Below are 26,613 nucleotides of genomic sequence, written 5' to 3'. Positions count from 1 at the left end.
TGTTCTCTTGGCAAAACTCTATTAGCTTTTGTCCTGCTTCATTTTGTACACCAAGGCCATGCCTGCCTGTTATCCCGGTGATTTCTTGACTTCCTACTTTAGCATTCCAATCCCCTATGATGAAGAGGACATCTTTTTTTGGTGTTAGTTCTAGAAGGTGTTGTAGGTCTTCATAGAACCGATCAACCTCAGCTTCTTCGGCCTCAGTGGTTGGGGCATAGACTTGAATTACTGTGATGTTGAATGGTTTGCCTTGGATTCGTACTGAGATCATTCTATCATTTTTAAGATTGTACCCCAGTACTGCTTTTCCCACCCTTTTGTTGACTATGAGTGCTACTCCATTTCTTCTAAGGGATTCTTGCCCACAATAGTAGATATGATGGTCACCTGAATTAAATTCGCCCATGCCTGTCCATTTGAGTTCGCTGATTCCCAAGATGTCGATGTTCAATCTTGCCATCTCATGTTTGACCACCTCCAGCTTACCTTGATTCATTGATCTTACATTCCAGATTCCTAAACAATATTGTTCTTTACAACATTGGATTTTCTTTTCACCACCAGACACATCCACAGCTGAATGTCCTTCCAGCTTTGGCCCAGCTGCTTCACTCTTTCTGGCGCTACTTGGAAATACCCTCTGCTCTTCCCTAGTAGCATATTGGACACCTTCCGACCTGAGGGGCTCATCTTCCGGCGTCATCTCTTTTAGCCTTGTGATACGTTCCATGGGGTTTTCTTGGCAAGAATACTGGAGTGGGTTGCCATTTCCTTCTCCAGTGGACCACATTTTGTCAGAACTCTCTGCCATGACCTGTCCGTCTTGGGTGGCCCTGCACGGCATAGCTTATGGCTTCACTGAGTTACGCAACCCCTTCGCCACAACAAGGCAGTGATCCATGAAGGGGTTGTATTGTTATACTGTGGTTTTAATGTTTTATATATTTTATATTGTTTTATTGTGTGCTCTTTGGACCAGCTGAAGTTTCCGGACTGTTTTCAAAGGCAGCCCCACGTATAACGCATTGCAGTAATCCAGACAAGAAGTTATCAGAGCATGGATAACTGTAGCTAGGCTATCTCTGTCCAGATAAGGGCATAGTTGGTATACCAGCCTAAGCTGATAAAAAGTGCTCCATGCCATGGAGCTCACCTGTGCCTCAACTAGGGATGGCCTTCGGGGTGGAATCCGCCCGCCGGGGGAGGCGATCCGTCCCTCCCCCCAGAATGCTCTTCAGCTGGCTCCGCTCCGCAGCAATTCTGTGGAGCCCATCACTGGCTCTGTATCACCAGCGATATGGCCGGCTGCCATTGCCGTGCCATATCGCTAGGTTAAGGGCTGACTCCGGACACAAATGGCATCCACTATGCCATTTGCAGCCATAAAGCTCTTAGAGTAACCTAAATGCAGCCGTAAATCACAACATGGCAGGGCTTTACGGCTGTAAATGGCATCCACTACACCATTTGCGTCTGTGGTTTCCCCCCCTGCAGAACAGGTTGAATATCACCTAGCTAGGCAGACAAACCACTGACTAACAGTACCTCCGTCTTGTCTGGATTGAGCTTCAATTTATTGGCCCTCATCCAGTCCATTACCATGCCCAGACACTGATTCAGAACAGCCACTGCCTCACTTGGGTTTGATGAGAAAGAGAGGTAGAGCTGGGTGTCATCTGCATATTGATGGCACCTCAGCCCACACCTCCAGATAACCTCCCCCAGCGGTTTCATGTAGATGTTAAACAGCATGGGGGATAAAATAGAGGCCTGTGGAACCCCATGGCACAATTGCCATTGCACAGAGCAATAATCCCCCAGCACCACCTTCTGGAATCGGCCATCCAAGTAGGAGCGGAACCACTGCAGTGCAGTGCCTCCAACTCACAACCCAGACAACCTATCCAGAAGGATACCATGGTCGATGGTATCAAATGCCACTGAGAGGTCCAGGAGAATCAACAGGGTAGCACTCCCCCTGTCCCTCTCCTGGCAGAGGTCATCCCACTGGGCGACCAAGGCAGTTTCCATTCCAAAACCAGGCCTGAAGCCCAATTTAAATGGATCTAGATAATCCGTTTCATTCAAGAGTGCCTGGAGCTGTCCTGCAACCACCCACTCAAGCACCTTGCCCAGGACCATAGAATCATAGAATAGTAGGGTTGGAAGGGGCCTACAAGGCCATCGAGTCCAACCCCCTGCTCAATGCAGGAATCCAAGTCAGAGCATCCCTGACAGATGGCTGTCCAGCCTCATCTTGTTGGAGCGCTATCGTCTTGCTAGAGTGCTATCATATCTCCCCTCGCTCTTCTCTTCTCAAGGCTAAAGATGCCCAGTTCTTTCAGTCTCTCTTCATAGGGCTTTGTTTCCAGTCCCCTGATCATCTTTGTTGCCCTCCTCTGAACCCTCTCCAGTTTGTCTGCATCCTTTTTAAAGTGTGGTGCCCAGAACTGGACACAGTACTCCAGATGAGGCCTAACCAGTGCTGAGTAGAGGGGAACTTCCCGGGATTTGGAAGCGATGTTTCTATTAATGCAGCCCAAAAGAGCATTGGCCTTTTTTGCAGCCACATCACATTGTTGGCTCATATTCAGCTTGTGATCGACAACAATTCCAAGATCCTTCTCGCTTGTAGTGTTGTTGAGCCACGTATCCCCCATCTTGTAACTGTGCATTTGGTTTCTTTTTCCTAGGTGCAGAACTTGGCATTTATCCCTATTAAATGTCATTCTGTTGTTTTCTGTCCAGTGCTCCAGTCTATCAAGATCACTTTGAATTTTGTTCCTGTCTTCCAAAGTATTAGCTATCCCACCCAATATTGTGTCATCTGCAAATCTGATCAGCATTCCCTGCACCTCCTCCATGTCATTAATAAAAATGTTAAAGAGCACTGGGCCCAGGACTGAGCCCTGTGGTATCCTACTCGTTACCTCTCCCCAGTTTGAGAAGGTCCCATTGATAAGCACTCTTTGAGTCCGATTCTGTAGCCAACTGTGGATCCACCGGATCATTGTTTCATCTAGCCCACTTTGAGCTAGTTTGCTCATCAGGATATCATGGGGCACTTTGTCGAAAGCTTTGCTGAAGTCAAGGTATATGATGTCTACAGCATTCCCACAGTCCACAAGGGAGGTTACTTGATCAAAAAATGAGATCACATTCATCTGGCAGGGCTTGTTTTTGACAAATCCATGTTGGCTTCGAATAATCACTGCATTGTTTTCAAGGTGCTTACAGATGGATTGCTTTATCATCTGCTCCAGAATTTTCCCAGGGATTGGTGTCAGACTGACTGGTCTGTAGTTCCCAGTTCCTCCTTTTTACCCTTTTTGAAGATAGGGACAACATTAGCCCTTGTCCAGTCATCTGGCCCATCAGGAAGGGGATGTTGGCCACTGGACTATAATTGTTAACATCCTCTGGGCCCAGGTTAGGCTTTTTCTGGAATGGTCTTATTACCGCCTCTTTTAAAGAGGCCGGCACCACTCCTCTGTCAAGGAGGAATTTACAACCTCCTGGACCCAGCCAGACATCCCCTCCTTGTTCGATGTAATAAGCCATGAAGGGCAAGGGTCAAGCACACAAGTGTTCAATCGGACTTGGCCAAGCACTTTGTCTGCATCCTCAGGCCTCAATAACTGAAACTCATCCAATAAAACTGGACCAGATGGTGCTCTGCATGCCTCTACCAATGGAACTGCATTAATCGTTGTGTCCAATTCATGACAAATCTGAGCGACTTTATCTTTTAAAGTGCTGTGCAAACTCGTCACAGCATGCAACCAAGGGTTCCACCGTCTCTCTCCCTGGCCCAGAATGTAACAGGCCGCGAACCACTCAGAAAAGCTCCGCTGGACGACACTGAGAAGATGCAATACTGGTGAAAAGAACTGTCTCTTTGTCACCCTCACCGCCACAGAGTAGGCTCGATAGTGAGCTCTAACCTGTGTTCGGTCAGACTCAGCACGAGTTTTCCTCCACCTGCATTCTAGCTGTCTCCCCTCTTGCTTCATTGTCCTCAGCTCAGGCGTATACCAAGGAGCTGGCCGGGCTCTGCTCAGAGGGAGAGGGCACTTGGCGCGATCATGTCATCCTCCCAAGTCATCTCTGCATTCCACAGAGCGACCTGGGCTTTGACAGAGCCATACCAGCAGGAAAATCCCCCAGAGCCCTCTGGAATCCATCAGAATCCAAATGTTCTGGGGGTGGAACATTTTAATAGGTCCCCCACCCTTGCAGAGGGGGAAGGCTGCCAAGAGTCTAAACCTCAGAGGAAGTGATCTGACCATGACAAAAGGTCAGACGTTAATTCCTCCACTTTCAGATCACCATTCTCCTGCCCAGTCAAGAAAACCAGATCAAGCGTGTGTCCTTTTATATGTGTTGGGCTGATGACCCCCATGGTTGTCATGGTGGCCATGAAGTCCTGAGCTGCCCCGGATACAGTGGCCTCAGCATAGAATCATAGAATCATAGAGTAGTAGGGTTGGAGGGGGCCTATAAGACCATCGAGTCCAACCCCCTGCTCAGTGCAGGAATCCAAGTCAGAGTATCCCCGACAGATGGCTGTCCAGACTCCAGCCTCATCTTGAATGCCTTCAGTGTGGGAGAGCCCACCACCTCCCTAGGTAAATGGTTCCATTGACGTATTGCTCTAACAGTCAGGAAGTTCTTCCTGATGTTCAGCTGGAATCTGGCTTCCTGTAGCTTGAGCCCATGATTCCATGTCCTGCATTCTGGGATGATCGAGAAGAGATCCTGGCCTTCCTCTCTGTGACAATCTTTCAAGTCCTTGAAGAGCGCTATCATATCTCCCCTCGCTCTTCTCTTCTCAAGGCTAAACATGCCCAGTTCTTTCAGCCTCTCTTCATAGGGCTTTGTTTCCAGTCCTCTGATCATCTTTGTTGCCCTCCTCTGAACCCTCTCCAGTTTGTCTGCATCCTTCTTAAAGTGTGGTGCCCAGAACTGGACACAGTACTCCAGATGAGGCCTAACCAGTGCTGAGTAGAGGGGAACTAGTACTTCCCGGGATTTGGAAGCTATGCTTCTATTAATGCAGCCCCAAATAGCATTTGCCTTTTTTGCAGCCACATCACACTGTTGGCTCATATTCAGCTGGTGATCGACAACAATTCCAAGAGCTTTCTCGCTTGTAGTGTTGTTGAGCCAAGCATCCCCCATCTTGTAACTGTGCATTTGGTTTCTTTTTCCTAGGTGCAGAACTTGGCATTTATCCCTATTAAATGTCATTCTGCTGTTTTCTGTCCAGCGCTCCAGTCTATCAAGATAACTTTGAATTTTGTTTCTGTCTTCCAAGGTATTAGCTATCCCGCCCAATTGCGTGTCATCTACAAATTTGATCCGCATTTGATCAGCATGGAAGTTGAGATCCCCCAGGACCATCATGCTAGGGGTCGTCAACGCCAAGTCAGAGACCACCTCCGTCAGCTCAGGCAGGGAGTCTGATGAGCAATGGGGTGGGCGGTACACCAACAGAATCCCTAATCTGTCCTAGGTACCCAATACAAGGTACAAGCGCATAAGGCAGCTATGTATAAGGCAGCTTCCTACATTCCTAACTGCGTGGAACTAGTGGGTGGGGTGACAACACATACACTCATACACACACACACACCACCTTAACTTTTACCATCTTGAAAATCAAGAATTGGTGGAAAGAATGGAAGAGGCAGGTGACAGTAGAGGTGACTTCCATGCTGATCAAATGCGGATCAAATTTGTAGATGACACGCAATTGGGCGGGATAGCTAATACCTTGGAAGACAGAAACAAAGAGTAGCCCTGCACTTAAAATGGGGCTTTCTGCTTCCTTTCCCCCATTCCCTTTCCCCCGCCTTCTCCCCCTTCTCTGAGTCTTCTGTATGTTTCATTGATCTAGCTCCTCTTCTTGCGGCTTTTCCTTTTTCATGGAGGGAACTCAAGCGGAACACAAGCAGGGTAATTTGATAGCTCATGATCTCCAATCTATTTAAAAATGGAATAAAGGTCATTTAGTGCAGTTGAAGTCCAAATCATCTGGAGGTTAATGATGTCATCTAAAGGGCCCACAAACCTCTGTGAGTGAGCAATCTCAATAGCAGGAGAAAAGCTCCATGTGAAGAAGCCCTTGGTTTTTAACAGTTAATAGTGATTTGCAGTTGGATCCAGATTCCGTCCGCACAGCTACATCATCTGTGCTGAAGGAATGGACTCTCTCACCCCTCTTTCCCCTGGCAGCCCCTCCAGCTCCCTAAAAATACTACACAGAGTCAGACTCTGCTGAATGGGGTGAGGTGTGGTGCGGGGAGGAGGAGGAATCTCCAAAAATCAGGTGAGAGAACTTACGTGAGTGGAACCCTTCCTCTTGCAGAAGGCCTCTCTCACGGGAGGCAAATCCTGGATCCAACCCATAGAAATTAATTCATTGTAATTGTTAGTGTTTAATTATTAGCCTAAATCCAAGCCAAAACATCTCCCATTTTATCTATGGGTGCTGCAATCCAAACCAAAATCCACATTCCACAGCTACTACTCACAGTGGAAAGATCAAAAATGTACTGTTGGTCTATAATAGTGTTTATAGATTTGTATGAAGTGTTCCCAGAATCCATTAACAGCTGCTCCATGTTGAGGCAGGCAAGTTCTAAAGTGTACTGTTCAACATTGTGAAAAGGCTAATATTAGGTCTTTATGTAAGTTCAAAAATGTAGGACCATGTGGCTTACTAATGTGAAAAAGACGAATGTCCATTGAATGATGCTTTTCAATAGGTCAATCTAGCCACAATTTCTAATGCAGAAGACTCAGGGCTGGTCTGCAGTTTTTCATTTAGCTTGGGTATTCAATTATAGTCATTAATATAATGGCCATCTAATTTCAGAATGGTGGATATTGTCTAGATCAATGTAATACTAGTACTTTTTCTGACCCAACCAAGTGTAGTTCAAAATACATGTTTACCATCCATCACCGGACAAAAAGAATAAAAGCAGCACATACTGCCAGTATATTTCCGTTGCATCATAAGTGGGGATACAGTAAATGAGACAAATGAATGCTTACAAATGGGCAATTTTTTAAAAAAAATCTGATATCCCAGCTCTTAAGTCCAGATAGCCTTTTAGTACATCCTGGAAAAATAAAAGAGTAGAGAGGCCAATTTCAGCAAACCCCAGTAATCTATTCAACAAATCAAAAATTAAACAACATGATGAATTAGGCCAGTCTTCCCCAACCTGGTGCCCTCCAGATGACTTCAACTCCCATCAGCAGCAGCCATCATGGCAAATGGTTAGTAATGCTGGGAATTGTAGTCCAGCACATCTGGAGGGCACCAGATTGGTTGGGGGAGGCAGAATTAGGCAAACACAAAAATGTCTATGAAGAGTTAAAAGAGCATTATTTTACAAAAGTGACTTACAGTGCAATAAACTGTCAGATAAAATTCATTTGTTGACAAGTGTAGTAACATACATGGGACCAACTCCAAATTATACATGAAGCTTTGAATTCCAAATTAGCAGCTACCTTCACAACATAGACCTTGCAGTTATAATGTATGTTCATCAAGAGGTATAAAAAAGCAGACATGCTTATCTGTAAATTGTCTTGAAACCTTTGATGGTCAAGAGCCAGGAGTAAATGTTAACTCATGGAGCATCTCTACACCAGCCTAAAATCCCACATTTAAAACAGGGCTTTCTGATTCTGTTTTAAATGCAGGATCGTGACAGACTCTCCTTACATGCGCTTTCTTTCCCCCTTTATCTGAGTCTTCCATATGTTTCATTACACAGCCACTAGATGGCACTGTGGTCTAGCTCCTCTTATTGTGAATTTTCCTCTTTTCATGAGGGAACTCAAGCAGAATGCAAGCACTGTAATTTGATAGCTCATTATCTCCGATCTTTTAAAAAATGGAATAAAGGTCATTTAGTGCAGGAGATGCCCTGGAGGCTGACAATGCCATCTAAAGGACCCACAAACTCCTGTGAGTAACCAACCTCAATAGCAGGATAAAAGTTCCATGTGAAGAAGCCCATGGATACATCACTCCATTAGTGATGAAGCTTCAAGCTTCTGGTAGTGATCATTATCAGTTTCTGGACAGGGCACAGCTAGCAGACAATCCCATTGCACATGGGAGCTATATGGTGTGTTTTTTTCCTAATAGGTGGACAAGGATTTGTGCAACCTGGAACTTCTTTCTTTCTGTCTGGACATCAATAGGAGAATATGAAAGACGAGTCAGCATAGTTCCCCATTATCTTGTCCTCAAGAGGGCCTGCTGCCCCATCTGTGTAACTATTCTCACTTTGCATGGAACATCAAAGAAAATCAGAGGCTGCGCAAAAGAATTTTTGGTTTGCATTACTACCCTTCCTCTTCCAGATTAAGAAAGCCCCCTAATGGTGCCTTACGCAAGGGCCCCGCAAATCCTGGGGCCAACAGTATGGCAACCATTTACGTATTAGGGAGAAAGTAAAAAGATGCACCCATGAATACTAATGGGGGTGGGGGAATCCTTGCTTCTGATCACCTTTCTTAATCCTTTCCTGGGTTCTATTTCTTTGTCATGCTAAAGTGTGGTAAAGAAGGAGAGAATTCTGAGAAGTGGTTTTTATATACATAGAATCTATAGACTAGCAAAATGTTGGGCTGTATGATTGCATTGTTATGGGGTGCGTCAAAGGGGATAAAGAGTCTGTGGACTACAAGGCCATGGAATGCATCAACAACATATTGGAAGCCAAATGTGTCAGATAGTGGAGGCAATTTATCACTATGCATTGAGTGCACAGAGGTGCATTGGCTCCTCTATAGACACTACATGTCTAGTTTGGCTCTCTGGGGCCTGTCATGTTCCCTGAGTAAGTGACTACAGGGGTTTCTCCACGACAATGGAAGGAAAAGCGAATAGAGGATTACCTGGATTTTTTCAAGGGATTGGCTTTGGTGTGCTTTGGTCTGCGCAGGGCTCCACGTGTGAGTGCACCACACCAGTATAAGTCGCTTCCAGGTGGGGTCAGGTGGGTTGGAGTGAATGTGGAGCTGCTCAACCAATAAGAGAGGCTTTCCCCCCCAGCTCTCCCCCCTTTCCCCTTTGATAAAATCATTCTCCTTCTCTCCCCCACCCTGCATTACTTCCTTCCTTAAAGCAACAATCATTACAAGAACAGAGTGTTCTTCTGCGTTGAACCTGCCAGGGCTCAAACAATCTCCCTCTCTCCCCTGCCCCCCTCCACCCCGTTACTTCCTTCCTTAAAGCAACAAAGAACACAGCATTCTCCCTGCCATGTTGTGATCAATGGGATCTTCGAAGCTTCGAAGCTTTGACATTAAGGCTCCTAAATACATTATTTCAATTCATGGGAACCTCAGTAATTTTGGGAGTACACATTTTGGAAACAAGCCTCATTGACCACAATGAGAGTTACTTCTGAGTAGACACACTTATGTTTGTGCTGGGAAAGGCAGGGACAAGAAACAAAGGGATGGGAAACTAGCCCCCTTTCTAACCCAATGCTGGGCAGGATTGGATGATCAAAGGTGGAAATAGTTACTTCCAAATGGCAATAAACCAAACAATGGAGAATCGCAGCTTTGAGAAAGCACTTTACAGCCTTTAGGGAATTAGTGCTTTAAAATGTGCTATATCAGTTGGGGGGGATCTCTGTAAATTCTGATGTACACATTCAGGGGACAAGCCCCATTGACCTCAATGGGAGTTAGTTCTGAGTAGACACTAGTGGGTTTGTGCTGGGAAACACAGGGACGGGAATCACCCCTTGACTGGGGTCATGGTAAAAAGCACACCCCTGGGCAGGGCTAGCATACCCGAGGTAAATGTGGGGGTTGGGGCACACAACAACTATACCTCTGAGAACTTGACTTGAGAAAAGTATCAGACTTTAAGCAGTCTCAAGAAATCAGTTTTTCTATGAAAAGCTCTGGGGTGGCTGCTGGGTGGTCACTATGTCATGTATTCCTAATGACCTCCAAACACAGCCAGATCAGAGTGAAATCGCTCATGGAGACACCCCCCTTGACATCTATTCAGAGGAAGCCACATCAGGACCTCAGACATCTCAATACAAAGAGTAGTTTGAGGAGGAGCACATCATTGACCTTTGTGTGGAAGTAGACTCATTGTCAGTCCCAAATCCTCAGACTGACCATCTTATTGAGCAGCCCAGTACTTGTGAGGAATCAGTTTGCCAACCTCTTGACTGTGCAGATCTTTGCTTGAGGAGTCAACAGGCCCACTGAGAACCTACAGAGTACCATGTATGTCCAGGCCAGGGTACAGCTTCTTTAAGCATTGTGCACTGCACACTTGAATGAAAGGGCTTAGAACATTCAGCAAGCCCACGTTATAAGGCAGCCCTTCCCAAACTGATGCCCTCCAGATGTTTTGGACTACAACTCTCACCAGCTTCAGTCGGCATGGGCAGTGGTCAGGGATGATAGGAGTTGTAGTTCAAAACATCTGGGGGGCGCTAGGTTGAAGTAGGCTGATGTAAGGGCTCAGCTGAGTGCTGCGGCATGTGGCATCTCTTGAGCATGTTCACTGCTGCCTTAGACCTGCTCATGGTCCAGGGCAGCATCTACATGGCACTGATTTCACTGTTTGTTCCGTCGGAGCTGTGCAGTATTAGCACTGTGAATTAACAACTGGGGCAATAGATGGGAGGGTTAATGTGGACTTCCCAAGCTGGGAAGAGCAAAGAGCGCAGAGATGGGGAGGAGGGTACGCGACTAGCATGTAGGACTTCCTTGCGAGTAGATGCTCATAACAAGCCCCGCATACACATTTCTGAGGCGGGCAGGCAGGCAGGCAGCCGCTGCCTCCAGAGATTGAGCCAGTGCTGACAGCAGACAGCACATAGCTGGGGAGGAGGAGAGAGCAAGTAGCACGTAGTCCCTTAACTGCCCAGTCAACAGGCTCCCCCCACCCCAGACAAACACAGGCTCAATGAAGTGCTTCTGAGTACATGTTTATGAAAATCACCTGTCCTGGCACCCACCCTTTCTCAACTGCGCAGCTGCAAATCCACAGGCATGCAGCATTTCTCAGCTGTGTTCCTTTGTAGCCGAGCATCTCCACTCTCAAGCTCGATACTTAATCTGAGAGAGGCAGCGACATGGAATGAAGGCAATGAGTTACTTCCCGGTAGACATGTTTGCCCCTTTGCCCCCCACCCCCACCCCACCCCACCCCCTTTCCCTTCCACCAATCAGCACGGCTTCCACCCACCCGCTTCTTCATGCCTCTGTAACTGCAGAGCTGCGAAGGAGGAGGAACTGGGAGGGGCGAAAAGGCGTCACATAGTGACCATCAATGACAATGCTGCAATTTCAATCTGAGGAGGGGACAGGCAGCTCAAGTCCCTGCAGTGAACCCGAAGCAAGTGAAAACTTCACAGCAAATGGACTCTGAGAAAACCTGGATTTCTCCATGAAAACCACAATTGGGCTGTGAAGTGGCGACTGCGTCATCTGTCGCAAAGATCTTCCCTTCAAAGTGGCACCATGGCAAATGGCTTGTGTAGATGGGGCCCAGGAGAAGCAACCTGTACCTTCCTGCAGCCTGTTTTACAGAAGATTTTGCTGCAATGTCTCAGTTACTCCTATTGCCCAGTGTTTTCTGCTTTCTTACCTCATGCCACCTTGAACATCATTTCCTTGGTGGAAAGGTAGAGTAGAAATCAATCAAACAAACAAACAATTAATTAATTAATAATCAATCAAATGAATGAATGAATGAATGAATAACTTTGCTCATAATCCACAGAGCCTGCAATTCTGTCCTGTGTTGCACAACTCTTTTGGCTGACCAAAGCCACTGTAATTTTCTTCAGACATGGGGATCAGGTTGAATCCCGATCCTTTTAGCCATATCACTGTGGAAACCTAGAAGGCCACTTCGAAGGATATTTGACAGACACTTGATTCCTACAGTGAATATCTTTTAATGATCTCTTTCAGGTGTAAGACTAAAGCAACCTACTTAATTTTGTGTCAAGCACTCTCCCTCCGTCGCTCTTTTCATTAGAGGAATAAAAGGCACTGTTTCTTGTTGGAGTCTCAGGGTCAATTACCAATATGTCCCTGTGAATTCCATGAAATGCCACTCCATCTTATCGGAATCGTATTCTGTTCCTGCTTGCCCTGATTCTGCCTTACACTAGACAGGACTGAAGCTCAACTTAGTATTGTCTTGAAGGGATCAAGTCGGTTTGCCTGTCTTTTTTTCCTGTGCTCATAGCAAACTAATGTTCTCTCAAGGATATGAAATGAAAGAAAGGCAACCTTGATTCTGAAAGCAGAGGTGAATTAGTAAAGCTGTAAGAACAGCTGTACATGGGGATGTATGAAGGAAGGCTCCTAGACCAAGTAACAGTAGCTTAAGAAACTTTTTAAAAAATCAACTGGTTTCTGAAACATTGGCTGCTTGCATCCTAGTGATACTTTTCTGATAGTTAATCTATCCAAGCAGAGTCTGAGTTAGAATAAATATGCATGCTCAAACAGCATGTATTCTAATAACCAGTTCATCATACAATATAATCCATCCTTCCCCAACCTGGTGTTTTTCCCTTGTCTAAAAGTAGCTATAAGGGGAGGATGATTTTGATCAGGACCATGATGGGAGCGACAGGGAGCACCCCTTTCCCCATTCTAATTCCTCAACTTAAATTTTCCCAAAGCTGCTATTAGCTGCAGAGGGGAAATATATGATGACTGGCCTTAACTTTCCCCTTCCATGGATAATATCAGGGGGGGGGGTAAACTGGGGAATTGGCACAAAGGCAAAGAGTTAAACTCCCCTCCTATTGTGTCATCAAAATTTCAGTTCCCACCCCCACCCCACAATGGCTGCTTTTGGAGAAAGAAAAAAATAGGGCATTCCAGCCTAATAACTCCCACATGATGTCTAGTTTAGCCTTAATAGTCCAGGATGATCAGCCAATGTTTTATCAATGGGAGCCATGACAGGAGATGCTTTCCTGATGGTCAGGAATCCCTCTCCAGCTTTTGGAATATAATACCCATCACTTTGAGTTTGGGAAGGTGACACCCTTCATCTCATATCATTTGTTACATTTCTATCCCACCCAATAGCCGAAGCTCTCTGGGTGGTTTACAAAGATTAAAAACCTTAAAATACATTATACATAGTATAAAAACTATTTACATACAGATATATAAACAGATAGCACGCACAGAGACACACATATATCTAAACAATTTTAAACAATAAGAAAAATTAAGGACCTGATAAAAACCCTATCATATGCCACCAAATCCTTGAGAGAAGAGGAAGGTCTCAACCTGCTGCTGAAAAGATAACCATGTTGGTGCCAGGTGGGCCTCATCAGGGAGATCATTCCATATTTGGGGGGCTACCACTGAGAAGGTCCTTTACCTTGTAGCCACCTTCTGAGCCTCCCTTGGAGAAGGCACCCGGAGGAAGGCCTTAGATGATGAACATAGTGTGTGGGTAGGTTCATGCAGGGAGAGGCACTCCATCAGGTATTGCAGTCCCGAGACTTTATAGGTCAAAACCACTGCCTTAAACTAGGCTTGGAAACATACAGGCAGCCAGTGAAAGCGAGCCAAAATCGATGTTATATGTTTGGCCTTTCTTGTCTGTGTTAGCACTCTGTCCACCACATTTTGCATGAGCTGCAGCTTCTGAACTATCTTCAAAGGCAGCCTCATGTAGACCACATTGCAGTAATCTAACTTGGAGGTTACCAAGACAACTGAAGCCAAGTTATCCCTGTCCAGATAGGGGCATAGCTGGGCCACCAACTGAAGTTGGTAGAAGGCACTCCATGCCACGGAGGCCACCTGAGCCTCAAGTGACAAAGATGGCTCCAGGAGAACTCCCCAGCTACAAGCCAGCTCCTTCAGGGGGAGTGCAAACCCATCCAGACCAGAACAGGTTCAGCCCCCTCCATCTGGTAAAAAGAACGTCAGCTACTTGGAAGGAATAGAGGAGAGGTAGGTAACATGTGGCCCTCTATATGTTGTTGGATTGTAACTCACATCAGCTCTAGTCAGCAGGGTCAATGACGAGGAAGGATGGGAACTGCAGTCCAGCAACATCTGGAGGACCACATGTTCCCTGTCCCTGGAGTAGAGAAACAGTTTGTCAAATATGATAAAGACACTATAAGACTCCAGTGCTCTCTCATTCAAAGGAAACTATCTAGGACTGCACCAAATTGACAAAGATCATTTATCAGCCATTTCACCCACCTCAAAATGGCTGCTTTGTTTCAGCTATGTTTTGGAGGGTGAGGTGAAATTATTTTGGGGAAAAGGATTGGAATGGTTGCCATCCCCTCTCCCTGAAAGCCCCCCTCCTGAGGTGCTTTTTGAATTTTGGTGACATCAAAATGGCCACCACTGTGAAAAGAATGGCTGCCTCCTTTACCATTCACTGGGAGTAGCCATTGTAGTGAACAGCAGTTACAGTCAGGGCCAGAAATATTGGAACAAGGATAACTGTTTTAGTAGTTGGCCTCTGTACACCACCACATTGAAGTTGAAAGGAAACACACCCAGATGGGAGCAAAGTCAGGACTTTCAGCTGTAATTCAAGGGGTTTGACAAAAGTGGGGCACTAACCATTCAGGAAGGACAGCCAGTGGCATACACACACACCCATCATTGGTGGCTCATAAGTAATGGAATGAATGGCTGACAAGCAGCTGCATGGCCAGGTGTGCCCTGTTTCCTGGGTACCCCATGACCAATCAGGCAGATAAAAGGCCTGGAGGTGGTTCTGAGTGTTACATTTGCATTTGGTAGCTGTTCACTGGAACTCCCAACATGAGGTCCAAAGAGGTGTCCATGTGAGTGAAGGAGGCCATCATTAGGCTGAGGAAACAAAATAAACCTATCAGAGAGATAGCAAAAACATTGTGAGTGGCCAACACAACAATTTGGAACATCCTGAAAAAGAAGGAATTAACTGGCAAGCTCAGCAACAGCAAAAGGCCTGGAAGATCACGGAAGACAACTAAAGTGGATGACCATAGAATTCTGCTCATGGTGAAGAAGAACCCTTTCATAACATCTAGCCAGGTCAAGAACATTCTTGAGGAGGTAGGCATGTCATTGTCAACATCTACAGTCAAGAGATGGCTTTAGGAATGTAAATACAGAGGCTTCACAACAAGGTGCAAACCACTGGTAATGCTCAAGAACCGCAAGGCCAGATTAGCCTTTGCCAGCAAACACCTAAAAAAGCCTGCCCAGTTCTGGAATAAGATTCTTTGGACTGATGAAACCAAGATTAACTTGTACCAGAATGATGGGAAGAGAAAAGTATGGAGAAGGAAAGGAACAGCTCATGATCCAAAGCATACCACATCATCTGTCAAACATGGTGGAGGCAGTGTTATGGCATGGGCATGTATGGCTGCTAATGGAACCGGGTCACTGGTGTTTATTGATGACCTGACTGCTGATAAAAGCAGCAGGATGAATTCTGAAGTATATAGGGCTCAGATTCGCCTGAATGCTGCCAGACTGATAGGATGCCACTTCATATTGCAGATGGATAATGACCCAAAACATACAGCAAAAGCTACCCCAGAGTTTCTCCAGGCAAAGAAGTGGGATGTTCTTCAATGGCCAAGTCAGTCACCTGATCTCAACCCAATACAGCATGCTTTTCACTTCCTGAAGACAAGACTGAAGGCAGAAAGACCCACAAACAAGCAGCAGCTGAAGGCAGCTGCAGTAAAGGCCTGGCAAAGCATCTCAAGGGAGGAAACTCAGCATTTGCTCATGTCCATGGGTTCCAGACTTCAGGCAGTCATTGACTGCAAAGGATTTTCATCCAGGTATTAAAGGCAATCCTTAAGTTTGGAATGATGTTGGTTTGTTCCATTATTTATGAGCCCCCAACGATGAGTGTGTGTGTATGCCACTGGCTTTTTTCCTGAATGGTTAGTGCCCCACTTTTGTCAAACCCCTTGAATTACAGCTGAAAGTCCTGACTTTGCTCCCATCTAGGTGTGTTTCCTTTCAACTTCAATGTGGTGGTGTACAGAGGCCAACTGCCAAAACAGTTATCCTTGTTCCAATATTTCAGGCCCTGACTGTATATACCTACTTAAAAGTTGCTTTTCCAACAGCTCATTTTATTTGAGAGGTGTACTGATAAATAGATCTCCAAAGTAAGGGCAATGATGGAAAAATATAAGCCACAGTGTGCCATTCCATGCAACCCAATTTTTATACCTGAACTACCAGAAAAACTAGTGTTTTTCACATTTTGATTTTTTTTAATTTAAGAAGAATATCTTGCAAACCTCCATCCCCCAAGATGCTTTATCTGAAAGCAGACCCAAAGGTTTAAAAGGTGTCCATGTTATTTTGCAGGGGAGGGAGGAATCAGAGGATAACAAGGCAATCTTTTGCATGTCTAATCAGAAATAAGCCCCACTGCATTCAATGGGCTGACTCCGAAGTAAACATGTGGGAGAATCAGTTAAATGATTTGGAGAAATAAAGCAGGAGAAAGGGCCACCTTACAAAGCCATTTATCTTCAAATCAAGTAACCTCCCTTGTGGACTGTGGGAATGCTGTAGACGTAATATACCTCGACTTCAGCAAAGCTTTCAACAAAGTGCCCCATGATATCCTGATGAGCAAACTAACTCAAAGTGGACTAGATGAAACAACGATCCGGTGGATCCACAGTTGGCTACAGAATCGGACTCAAAGAGTGCTTATCAATGAGACCTTCTCAAACTGGGGAGAGGTAACGAGCGGGGTACCGCAGGGTTCAGTCCTGGGCCCAGTGCTCTTCAACATTTTTATTAATGACTTGGAGGAGGAGGTGCAAGGAATGCTGATCAGGTTTGCAGATGACACAATATTGGGCGGGATAGCTAATACTTTGGAAGACAGGAACAAAATTCAAAGTGATCTTGATAGACTGGAGCGCTGGGCAGAAAACAACAGAATGACATTTAATAGGGATAAATGCCAAGTTCTGCACCTAGGAAAAAGAAACCAAATGCACGGTTACAAGATGGGGGATACATGGCTCAACAACACTACAAGCGAGAGGGATCTTGGAATAGTTGTCGATCACAAGCTGAATATGAGCCAACAATGTGATGTGGCTGCAAAAAAGGCCAGTGCTCTTCTGGGCTGCATTAATAGAAGCATAGCTTCCAAATCCCAAGAAGTACTAGTTCCCCTCTACTCAGCACTGGTTAGGCCTCATCTGGAGTACTGTGTCCAGTTCTGGGCACCACACTTTAAGGATGCAGACAAACTGGAGAGGGTTCAGAGGAGGGCAATGAAGAGAGGAACTGGACTGGAAACAAAGCCCTATGAAGAGAGACTGAAAGACCTGGGCATGTTAGCCTTGAGAAGAGAAGACTGAGGGGAGATACGATAGCACTCTTCAAGGACTTGAAAGGTTGTCACAGAGAGGAAGGACAGCATCTCTTCTTGATCATCCCAGAGTGCAGGACACGGAATAATGGGCTCAAGTTTGTTGTTGTTGTTCAGTCGTTCAGTCGTGTCCGACTCTTCGTGACCCCATGGACCATAGCACGCCAGGCCTTCCTGTCCTGCGCTCTCTCCCGGAGCGTGCTCAAGTTCATATTCATTGCATCCGTGATGCTATCTAGCCATCTCATCCTCTGCCGTCCCCTTCTCCTTTGGCCTTCAGTCTTTCCCAGCATCAGGGTCTTTTCCAGGGAGTTTTCTCTTCGCATTAGGTGGCCAAAATATTGGAGCTTCAGCTTCATTATCTGTCATTAGCTTTGATTAGACGGACCTTTGTCAGCAAGGTGATGTCTCTGCTTCTTACTATGCTGTCTAGGTTGGCCATAGCTTTCCTCCCAAGGAGCAAGCGTCTTTTAATTTCATGGCTACAGTCACCGTCTGCGGTGATCTTGGAGCCCAAGAAAGTAAAATCTGTCACTGCTTCCATTTCTTCCCCTTCTATATGCCAGGAAGTGATGGGGCCAGATGCCATGATCTTCGTTTTTTTAATGTTGAGTTTCAAACCAGCTTTTGCACTCTCCTCTTTCACCCTCAACAAGAGGCTCTTGAGATCCTCTTCGCTTTCTGCCATTAGGGTGGTATCGTCTGCATATCGGAGGTTGTTGATAATTCTCCCAGCAATCTTAATTCCGACCTCTGATTCATCCAACCTGGCATTTCTCATGATGTACTCTGCATATAAGTTAAATAAGCAGGGTGACAATATGCAGCCTTGTCGTACTCCTTTCCCAGTTTTGAACCAATCGGTTGTTCCATGTCTGGTTCATACTGTTGCTTCTTGACCCCCGTACAGGTTTCTCAGGAGACAGGTAAGGTGGTCTGGTACTCCCATCACTTTAAGAATTTGCCACAGTTTGTTGTGATCCACACAATCAAAGGCTTTAGCGTAGTCAATGAAGCAGAAATAGACGTTTTTCTGGAATTCTCTTGCTTTCTCCATGATGCAGCGAATGTTGGCGATTTGATCTCTAGTTCCTCTGCCTCTTCTAAACCCAGCTTGTACTTCCGGTAGTTCTCGGTTCGCATATTGCTGAAGCCTAGCTTGTAGGATTTTGAGCATCACCTTGCTGGCATGTGAAATGAGCGCAATGGTGCGGTAATTTGAACTCTCTTTGGCGTTGCCCTTCTTTGGAATTGGAATGTAAACTGACCTTTTCCAGTCTTGTGGCCACTGTTGAGTGTTCCAGATTTGTTGGCATATTGAATGCAGCACTTTAACAGCATCATCTTTTAGGATTTTAAATAGCTCGGCTGGAATACTGTCATCTCCGCTAGCTTTGTTGTTACTAATGCTTCCTAAGGCCCGCTTGACTTCACTCTCTAGGATGTCCGGCTCAAGTTCAGTGACCGCACTATCATGGCTATCAGGGACATTCAGATCTTTCCTGTATAGTTCTTCTGTGTATTCTTGCCACCTCTTCTTAATCTCATCTGCTTCTGTTAGGTCCCTGCCTTCTTTGTCCTTTATCATGCCCGTCTTTGCACAAAACGTTCCCTTGAGATCTCCAATTTTCTTGAAGAGATCTCTAGTCTTTCCCATTCTGTTGTTTTCCTCGATTTCTTTGCATTGTTCATTTAAGAAGGCCTTCTTGTCTCTCCTTGCTATTCTCTGGAACTCTGCATTCAGTTGGGTATATCTTCCCCTTTCTCCCTTGCTTTTCGCTTCCCTTCTTTCGTGAGCTACTTGTAAAGCCTCCTCAGACAGCCACTTGGCTTTCTTGCATTTCTTTTTCTTTGGGATGGATTTCGTTGCTGCCTCCTGAACAGTGTTACGGACCTCCGTCCATAGTTCCTCAGGCACTCTGTCTATCAGGTCTAATCCCTGAAATCTATTCCTCACCTCCACTGTATATTCATCAGGGATATGATTTAGGTCATACCTGAACGGTTCAGTGGTTTTCCCGACGTTCTTCAATTTAAGACGAAATTTTGCAAGAAGCAGCTCATGATCTGAGCCACAGTCAGCTCCAGGTCTTGTTTTTACTGACTGTATGGAGCTTCTCCATCTTTGGCTGCAAAGGACATAATCAATCTGATTTCGATATTGACCATCTGGCAATGATCAGCATGTTCTCTTGGCAAAACTCTATTAGCTTTTGTCCTGCTTCATTTTGTACACCAAGGCCATGCCTGCCTGTTATCCCGGTGATTTCTTGACTTCCTACTTTAGCATTCCAATCCCCTATGATGAAGAGGACATCTTTTTTTGGTGTTAGTTCTAGAAGGTGTTGTAGGTCTTCATAGAACCGATCAACCTCAGCTTCTTCGGCATCAGTGGTTGGGGCATAGACTTGAATTACTGTGATGTTGAATGGTTTGCCTTGGATTCGTACTGAGATCATTCTATCATTTTTAAGATTGTACCCCAGTACTGCTTTTCCCACCCTTTTGTTGACTATGAGTGCTACTCCATTTCTTCTAAGGGATTCTTGCCCACAATAGTAGATATGATGGTCACCTGAATTAAATTCGCCCATGCCTGTCCATTTTAGTTCGCTGATTCCCAAGATGTCGATGTTCAATCTTGCCATCTCATGTTTGACCACCTCCAGCTTACCTTGATTCATTGATCTGACATTCCAGGTTCCTAAACAATATTGTTCTTTACAGCATCGGATTTTCTTTTCACCACCAGACACATCCACAGCTGAGTGTCCTTTCGGCTTTGGCCCAGCCGCTTCACTCTTTCTGGCGCTACTTGGAAATACCCTCTGCTCTTCCCCAGTAGCATATTGGACACCTTCCGACCTGAGGGGCTCATCTTCCGGTGTCATATCTTTTAGCCTTGTGATACGTTCCATGGGGTTTTCTTGGCAGGAATACTGGAGTGGGTTGCCATTTCCTTCTCCAGTGGACCACATTTTGTCAGAACTCTCTGCCATGACCTGTCCGTCTTGGGTGGCCCTGCACGGCATAGCTTATGGCTTCACTGAGTTACGCAAGCCCCTTCGCCACAACAAGGCAGTGATCCATGAAGGGGGGGCTCAAGTTACAGGAAACCAGATTCTGGCTGAACATCAGGAAAAACTTCCTGACTGTTAGAGCAATACGACAATGGAACCATTTACCTAGGGAGGTAGTGGGCTCTCCCACAGTGGGGGCATTCAAGACGAGACTGGAGAGCCATCTGTCAGGGATGCTCTGACCTGGATTCCTGCATTGAGCAGGGGGTTGGACTTGATGGCCCTGTAGGCCCCTTCCAACACTACTATTCTATGATTCTATGAAATTACTAGGTCAATTTCGCAAAAAAGTGGAGAGCACTTAACTAAATATTTTTCCAGAGTATTAGGAGTTGCCTTTGCTAGCTTCATTATTCCTGATGTAGCTAACATGGAGTGATGAAGGAGCATTAATCAGACAGCCATTCTTAGGTATATGTTTAGCTTCTGATTCAAGTAATAATTCTACTGAAAAGAGTTAAGCCTGATTGTGGTCCATGCTATTTATGGATCAGACCTGAAATCCACTGGAAATTAGTGCTTCCAAAGTCTAGTGCAGTAATTGGTCTGCCCCAACTGCAACCCAGGAACCTGGGCATTCCATTACACAAGTTTAAAAGAATGTAACTAGGCAGACAACTTCAAAAACAGTCTTGCTGTGTTTCCTGAATGGAACAATTGCAAGCTAAATGGATGCTGTCCATGGGATACAAGCGCTTGATCCATCAAGGCATAAGGAACGACAGAGTTCAGCTTCTCTCGCTTGCGCTCACACATGGCGACTTTGTGCCATTTATTATCATTTCCTTAGAAGTTTTTTTAAAAAATTATATTAAAAACATTGCCAGCATATACTCCCTCAGTCCAGGGCTGAACAAAAAGCAGTCCAAAGATGCACAGCCAGTATAACTAGTAGAGATCAATTTAGTTAATTAAGTCATAAAGCACCAGATGTGCTACATTGTACTACTAAATTCAGGTGAGCTCCCTTCCCCATCACTCCCATCTCATACTCCCATATAATCAAATAAGAGGAGGAGGAAGGGGAAGAGAGAGTGAACACCTGAAAGAAAAGCTAGTATAGCATCTAGCTGAGACTCAGAAAATGGATGGTGCAGAGAGAAGCCTAGCAGAAACTTACAAATGTCAACAATCAAGCTCCTCCATATAATTCTAGGAAATCAGCTCTTTTTCCATTTGTCATGGTTACCACTCTTAATAGCAGATATCTATTCATGTGCCATCTGCTCCAGGACGTCTCTAACCCAGGGGTAGGCAACCTTTTGGGTCTTTGGGCACATATGGCAATTGGAGAAACTGCCCTGGGCACCAACCAAAAAATGGCTTCCATAGGATGTGTGGCTAGTCACAAAGGACAAATAAAATGCTCCAAATGCTGAGCACAAGGCAGAGGTGGGGTCAGAGCTGCAACACACTAAATAAGTCTTTTAAACCCACAGTTTTCAGCACCAACAGAAACATATATCACAGAAGGCAAGCTCTTTTTCTTTCCCTCCAACCAGCACACATATACCCCACATATCCACCATGCATGCATACATACATGCACATACACATACACACCTCCCTCCTTTTTCTCCTCACTGCAAGCACCCAAAATTCACATGCACAGCCTCAACCCTTTCCCCCTCCCTCTCTCTTTCTTGCACACATGCAGCTCTCATCCCATTGCCAGCTCCAGGCTTTTGAGGTCCCTTGAGCAGCACACTCTCAATGAGCCCCTTCCCTCAGTGAGAGCATCTCTACATCACCCTAAAATCCCACATTTAAAACATCGGTAAGGCAGGCAGCCATTCTTTTCATGGTGCGACCATTTTGATTTCACCAAAATTCAATTAAATTTCCATTTTAAATGCAGGATCACAACAGGCTCCCTTTACACATGCTTCCTTTCCCCCTCCTTTCCCCCTTTATCTGAGTCTTCCATACGTTTTGTTGATTTAGCTCCTCTTCTTGTGGCTTTTCCTTTTTCAAGGAGGGAACTCAAGCACAACACAAGGGGGGTAACTTGATACCTCATTATCTCCCATCTATTTAAAAATGGAATAAAGTTCATTTAGTGCAGGAGACGCCCTGGAGGTTGACGGCATCATGTAAAGGGCCTGCAAACTTCTGTGAGTGAGCAATCTCAATAGCAGGATAAAAGCTCCGTGTGAAGAAGTCCTGAGTCTTGCCTTCTCACTGTCATAGTCACCAGCTGCTATTTTTCCTCATTCTCTTCCCTTATTTTTGCTACCAGCTGCTTGCTGGACAGGCAGAGAACCAGTGAGCAAATAGGCAGTGGCATCTACTGCTCCTCCTTCTCACCACCACCATTGTCTGGGCCAGAGTGAGAGAAGATGAACCAGCAGGTTGCAACGGTGAAGAGGAGCAGTTCCAGGGGGCTCTTTTCAGTGGGCCTCTGCTGGGGCATGAGCCCTCAGCAGGTGCCCGATCATTCCTTCCTTTGATGCTGGCCCTGCCTCATCCATTCAGACATACAAGCATACAACTTTCCCCAACCCATAGGTTGCTCCCAGCTAGATCCCCCAGCCCCCACTGACTTTCTCTTGTTCTCCCTCCCCTTTCTTCATAGCTTCCCTGACCCCAAAGCTGGCTTCCTGCAGTCTTTCCTAGCCCCTCCCCATTGCTGTCCCTCGCTCCCCACTGCTCTCTTTAGTCTCCCTCCCCCAGCTAACCAAACAGAAGTGACAGGAATCACTTTTTCTCCCCCCCCCCTTCTTTTTTTTGGTGGCTGAGTCCACTGCAGAGGAAAGCATTGGCCTATAGCCACCTGCCATCTTCATTTCCTAAGAATGTCTCTGGGTCTCACGTGTGGCTGAGAGGCATAATTGGGAAATGAAGATGGCAGTAACTGGAGGCCCTCACTTTGCTTTGAAGTGATCCTAGTTGCTGGTAAGGACATTTGTTAATTATCTTAAAAAAAAAAAAAGTGGGAGGAGTAGGGCACCTTGGTGGGCACTAAGAAAGGTATCCAAGGGTGTACTCCATGTTGCCTATTCCTCCTTTAATCCATTGCTCATAGCAAAGGGTATACCTAGACTTCCAGACTTTTTGAATACTACCACATCTTTGAATGATTCTTCCATTTGATTCCATTCCATTTGGAGATAAATGTATTGCAGCTATGGGTGTTCAAGTGCAACCAAATAATGAGTAATGGGCCTCCACACTGATGATAAATAGAGTTAACTACAAGTGCAATTCATTCAGCCACCTTTCCCAGACACTGATTCATACATAAAAATATCCATGTTTATTTTGTTTCAGATTTCCATGTAGTTATGGGACCCACTAAGTTATACCCTTTTAAACACTAGCTCATCCAAGAAAAATAATCAAGGATGAATGAACTACACCTTAAGACGTCATAATGAGATTAGATCCAATTTATTTACATATTTTCAGTTGCTTAATGTAAGATTAATTCAACAATATGCTATCCTCACTATATCATGGGTAGGATCATATGTAGAGTAGACCCACTGAAATCAATGGGACTAAAGTTAGTCATTACTAACTAAGCCCCATTGATTTCATGGGTCTATTCCAGGGCAGGCATCGAAGGTAGGCATCGTCAGGTGTCAGGATGGATGGTTTCAGATTCAGAGGCAGATCTAGAAGAAGCCCAGTCGAGACAGAGAATAGGGGAGGGAATTTTCCAAGACTCTCCAAGAGTCAGGGATGAATCTTCCCAGGAGCTTATCGAACAGGAGGCCCAGGTTCAGAGACCATCTTCCCCTCGCCCGCTCCCTTTGTGGGACCTCAGCCTTTGTCGAAGGGGAAAGGAGCACCAGAAATGACAGACCCCAGAGTCCACCACAGGGTTAAGTGAGTGGAGTTGAGAGGAGGTGGGAGGCGGTCCACCAGATTGGCTGCATGTCAGAAGTTGGGCCAAGAGGACCCTCCCTGAAGGAGAAGTCCAGTAAAAGCCTGTTGGGCATGGCGGGAAACTGTCCATTTAGTCAATAGGCAACTGCCTTGCTTTGTTTAGCTAATTAGGCTTAGAGGACAGCTCCTAGCCCTAGGGATGTACGAAAGTGAACAAGTTACCTGTTCGCGGATTATGTTTATGGGGGGGGGAGGCATTCCATCCCTCCCCCCAGAATCCTCGCCGTGGGGGGAGGCGCTCCATTCCTCCCCCCAGAATCCTCGAACAGCCGGCTGTGCTCCACCAGGCCAGAGCCGTCCGCAGCCGGATTTCCGGCTGCGGAGGGCTCTGGGTAAAAACAAAAACAAAACCCGCGTACGCAAATGGTGGCAGCTACGGCCGCCACCATTTGTGTTCCTTCTTTTTGGCTTAGTCTACGTAAATATCTACGTAGACTATGACGGCGAAAATCAAGGGGAACGCAAAAAGCGTAGTGGGCGCTATTTGCGTCCCTTTTTGATTCACTGTTTTAGCCTATGTAAATATTTACGTAGGCTAAAACAGCGAATCAAAAAGGGATGCAAATAGCGCCCGCTACGCTATTTGCGTTCCCCTTGATTTTCGCCGTCATAGTCTACGGAGATATTTACGTAGACTAAGACAGCCAAAAAGAAGGAACGCAAATGGTGGCGGCTGTAGCCGCCGCCATTTGCATACGCGGGTTTTGTTTTGTTTTTAAACCCACCCAGCCATGATAGGCTACGTAAAGTAGCCTATCACGTCTTTTTTTTTTTTTTAACCAAGCCTGGAAATGGTGGTGGCAGCCGGTCGGAAGACCAGCCGCCGCAGCCCGGAAGATCCGCCCCAGGTAAGTCTCGTCCTGGGGGGGATCTGCGGGGGGGTGGGGGGGTGGCAGGCCATTCCGCCACAGATTTTGGGGGGCCGAATGCACTGGCATTCGGCCTCACCGAGATCCGTGGCGGAATTCTCTGACATCCCTACCTAGCCCTCACAGATGCTGCAGGTGTGAAAAGGTGTTTTAACTGAATAAAGACTTCCAGCTTCTCCACATGGGACTTTTATCCTGCAATTGAGATTGGTTCACCGATGCAATGAATATGAACTTGAGCACTCTCCGGGAGAGAGCGGAGGACAGGAAGGCCTGGCGTGCTATGGTCCATGGGGTCACGAAGAGTCGGACACAACTTAACAACTGAACAACAACTCATGGAAGCTTGCAGGACCCTTTACATGATGTCGGCAACCTCCAGGGTGTCTCCCGCACTAAATGACCTTTATTCCATTTTTTAAAAGATTGGAGATAATGAGCTATCAAATTACAACACACTGAGTTTCCTTGTGAAAAGAGGAAGTTATGCAATAAGAGGAGCTAGACCACAGCACCATCTAGTGGCTGTATAATGAGACATATAGAACACAGAGATAAAGGGGGGAAGGGGGAAGGGAAGCGCGTGTAAAGGGAGCCCATCATGATCCTGCATTTAAAATGGAAGCAGAAAGCCCCGATAAAGTTGCGGGATTTTAGCCTTGTGTCAAAATGCTCTTTGTGGATTGCACCGTGAATCTCTATTGCCTCACTATTCAGTGGGAGGGCTTGAAATCCTGACAGTCAGGCACCTGCCAAGGGCCCGTACCCTGGCAGTATCCCACTGACAAGAACATGAACTTGCTCCTCCTCTTCATCATTGCAACATGCTTGTTCACCTGCCTCTCACTTGGGCCCCGACAATGTGGTGGTGAGAAGGAAGGAGGAGCAGGAGATGCCACTGCCTACTTGCTCACTGGCTGTCTGCCTGTCAAGCAAGCAAGTGGTAGCAATGATGAGAAAGAGGATGAGGAACAATAACAGCTGGTGACAATGGTGGTAAGAAGGTAGACTCAATGAGGGAGGGGGGCCCTTGAGGGTGTCTTGCCCAGGGCCCTCAAAAACCTGGAGCCAGCGCTGGTCTACTCTAAGTATGACTAACTCTGGATCCAACCCAATATCTTTTCCCAGTGGACCTATGGAAACACAGCTGTAACCCTGTGCAGTGTATCTTGAGACAGGTTTTGAGAAATCCAATCCAAATGCCCACCTTGAGACAGGTTTTGAGAAATCACCTACCTCTGTGGACTATATAATCATTGGACTCCCTTCCTTCCATTTTATTGCTTTAGGGAGCAATCCCATGCGGAGAGGCGGCCACCTCTGAACTTGGAGGTGACCG

This window comes from Heloderma suspectum, chromosome 4, assembly GCF_057233095.1.
Source record: "Heloderma suspectum isolate Gila_16-S chromosome 4, 16-S_ref, whole genome shotgun sequence".
Classification (NCBI taxonomy): Eukaryota; Metazoa; Chordata; class Lepidosauria; order Squamata; family Helodermatidae; genus Heloderma; species Heloderma suspectum.
This window is presented reverse-complemented; position numbering follows the sequence as displayed.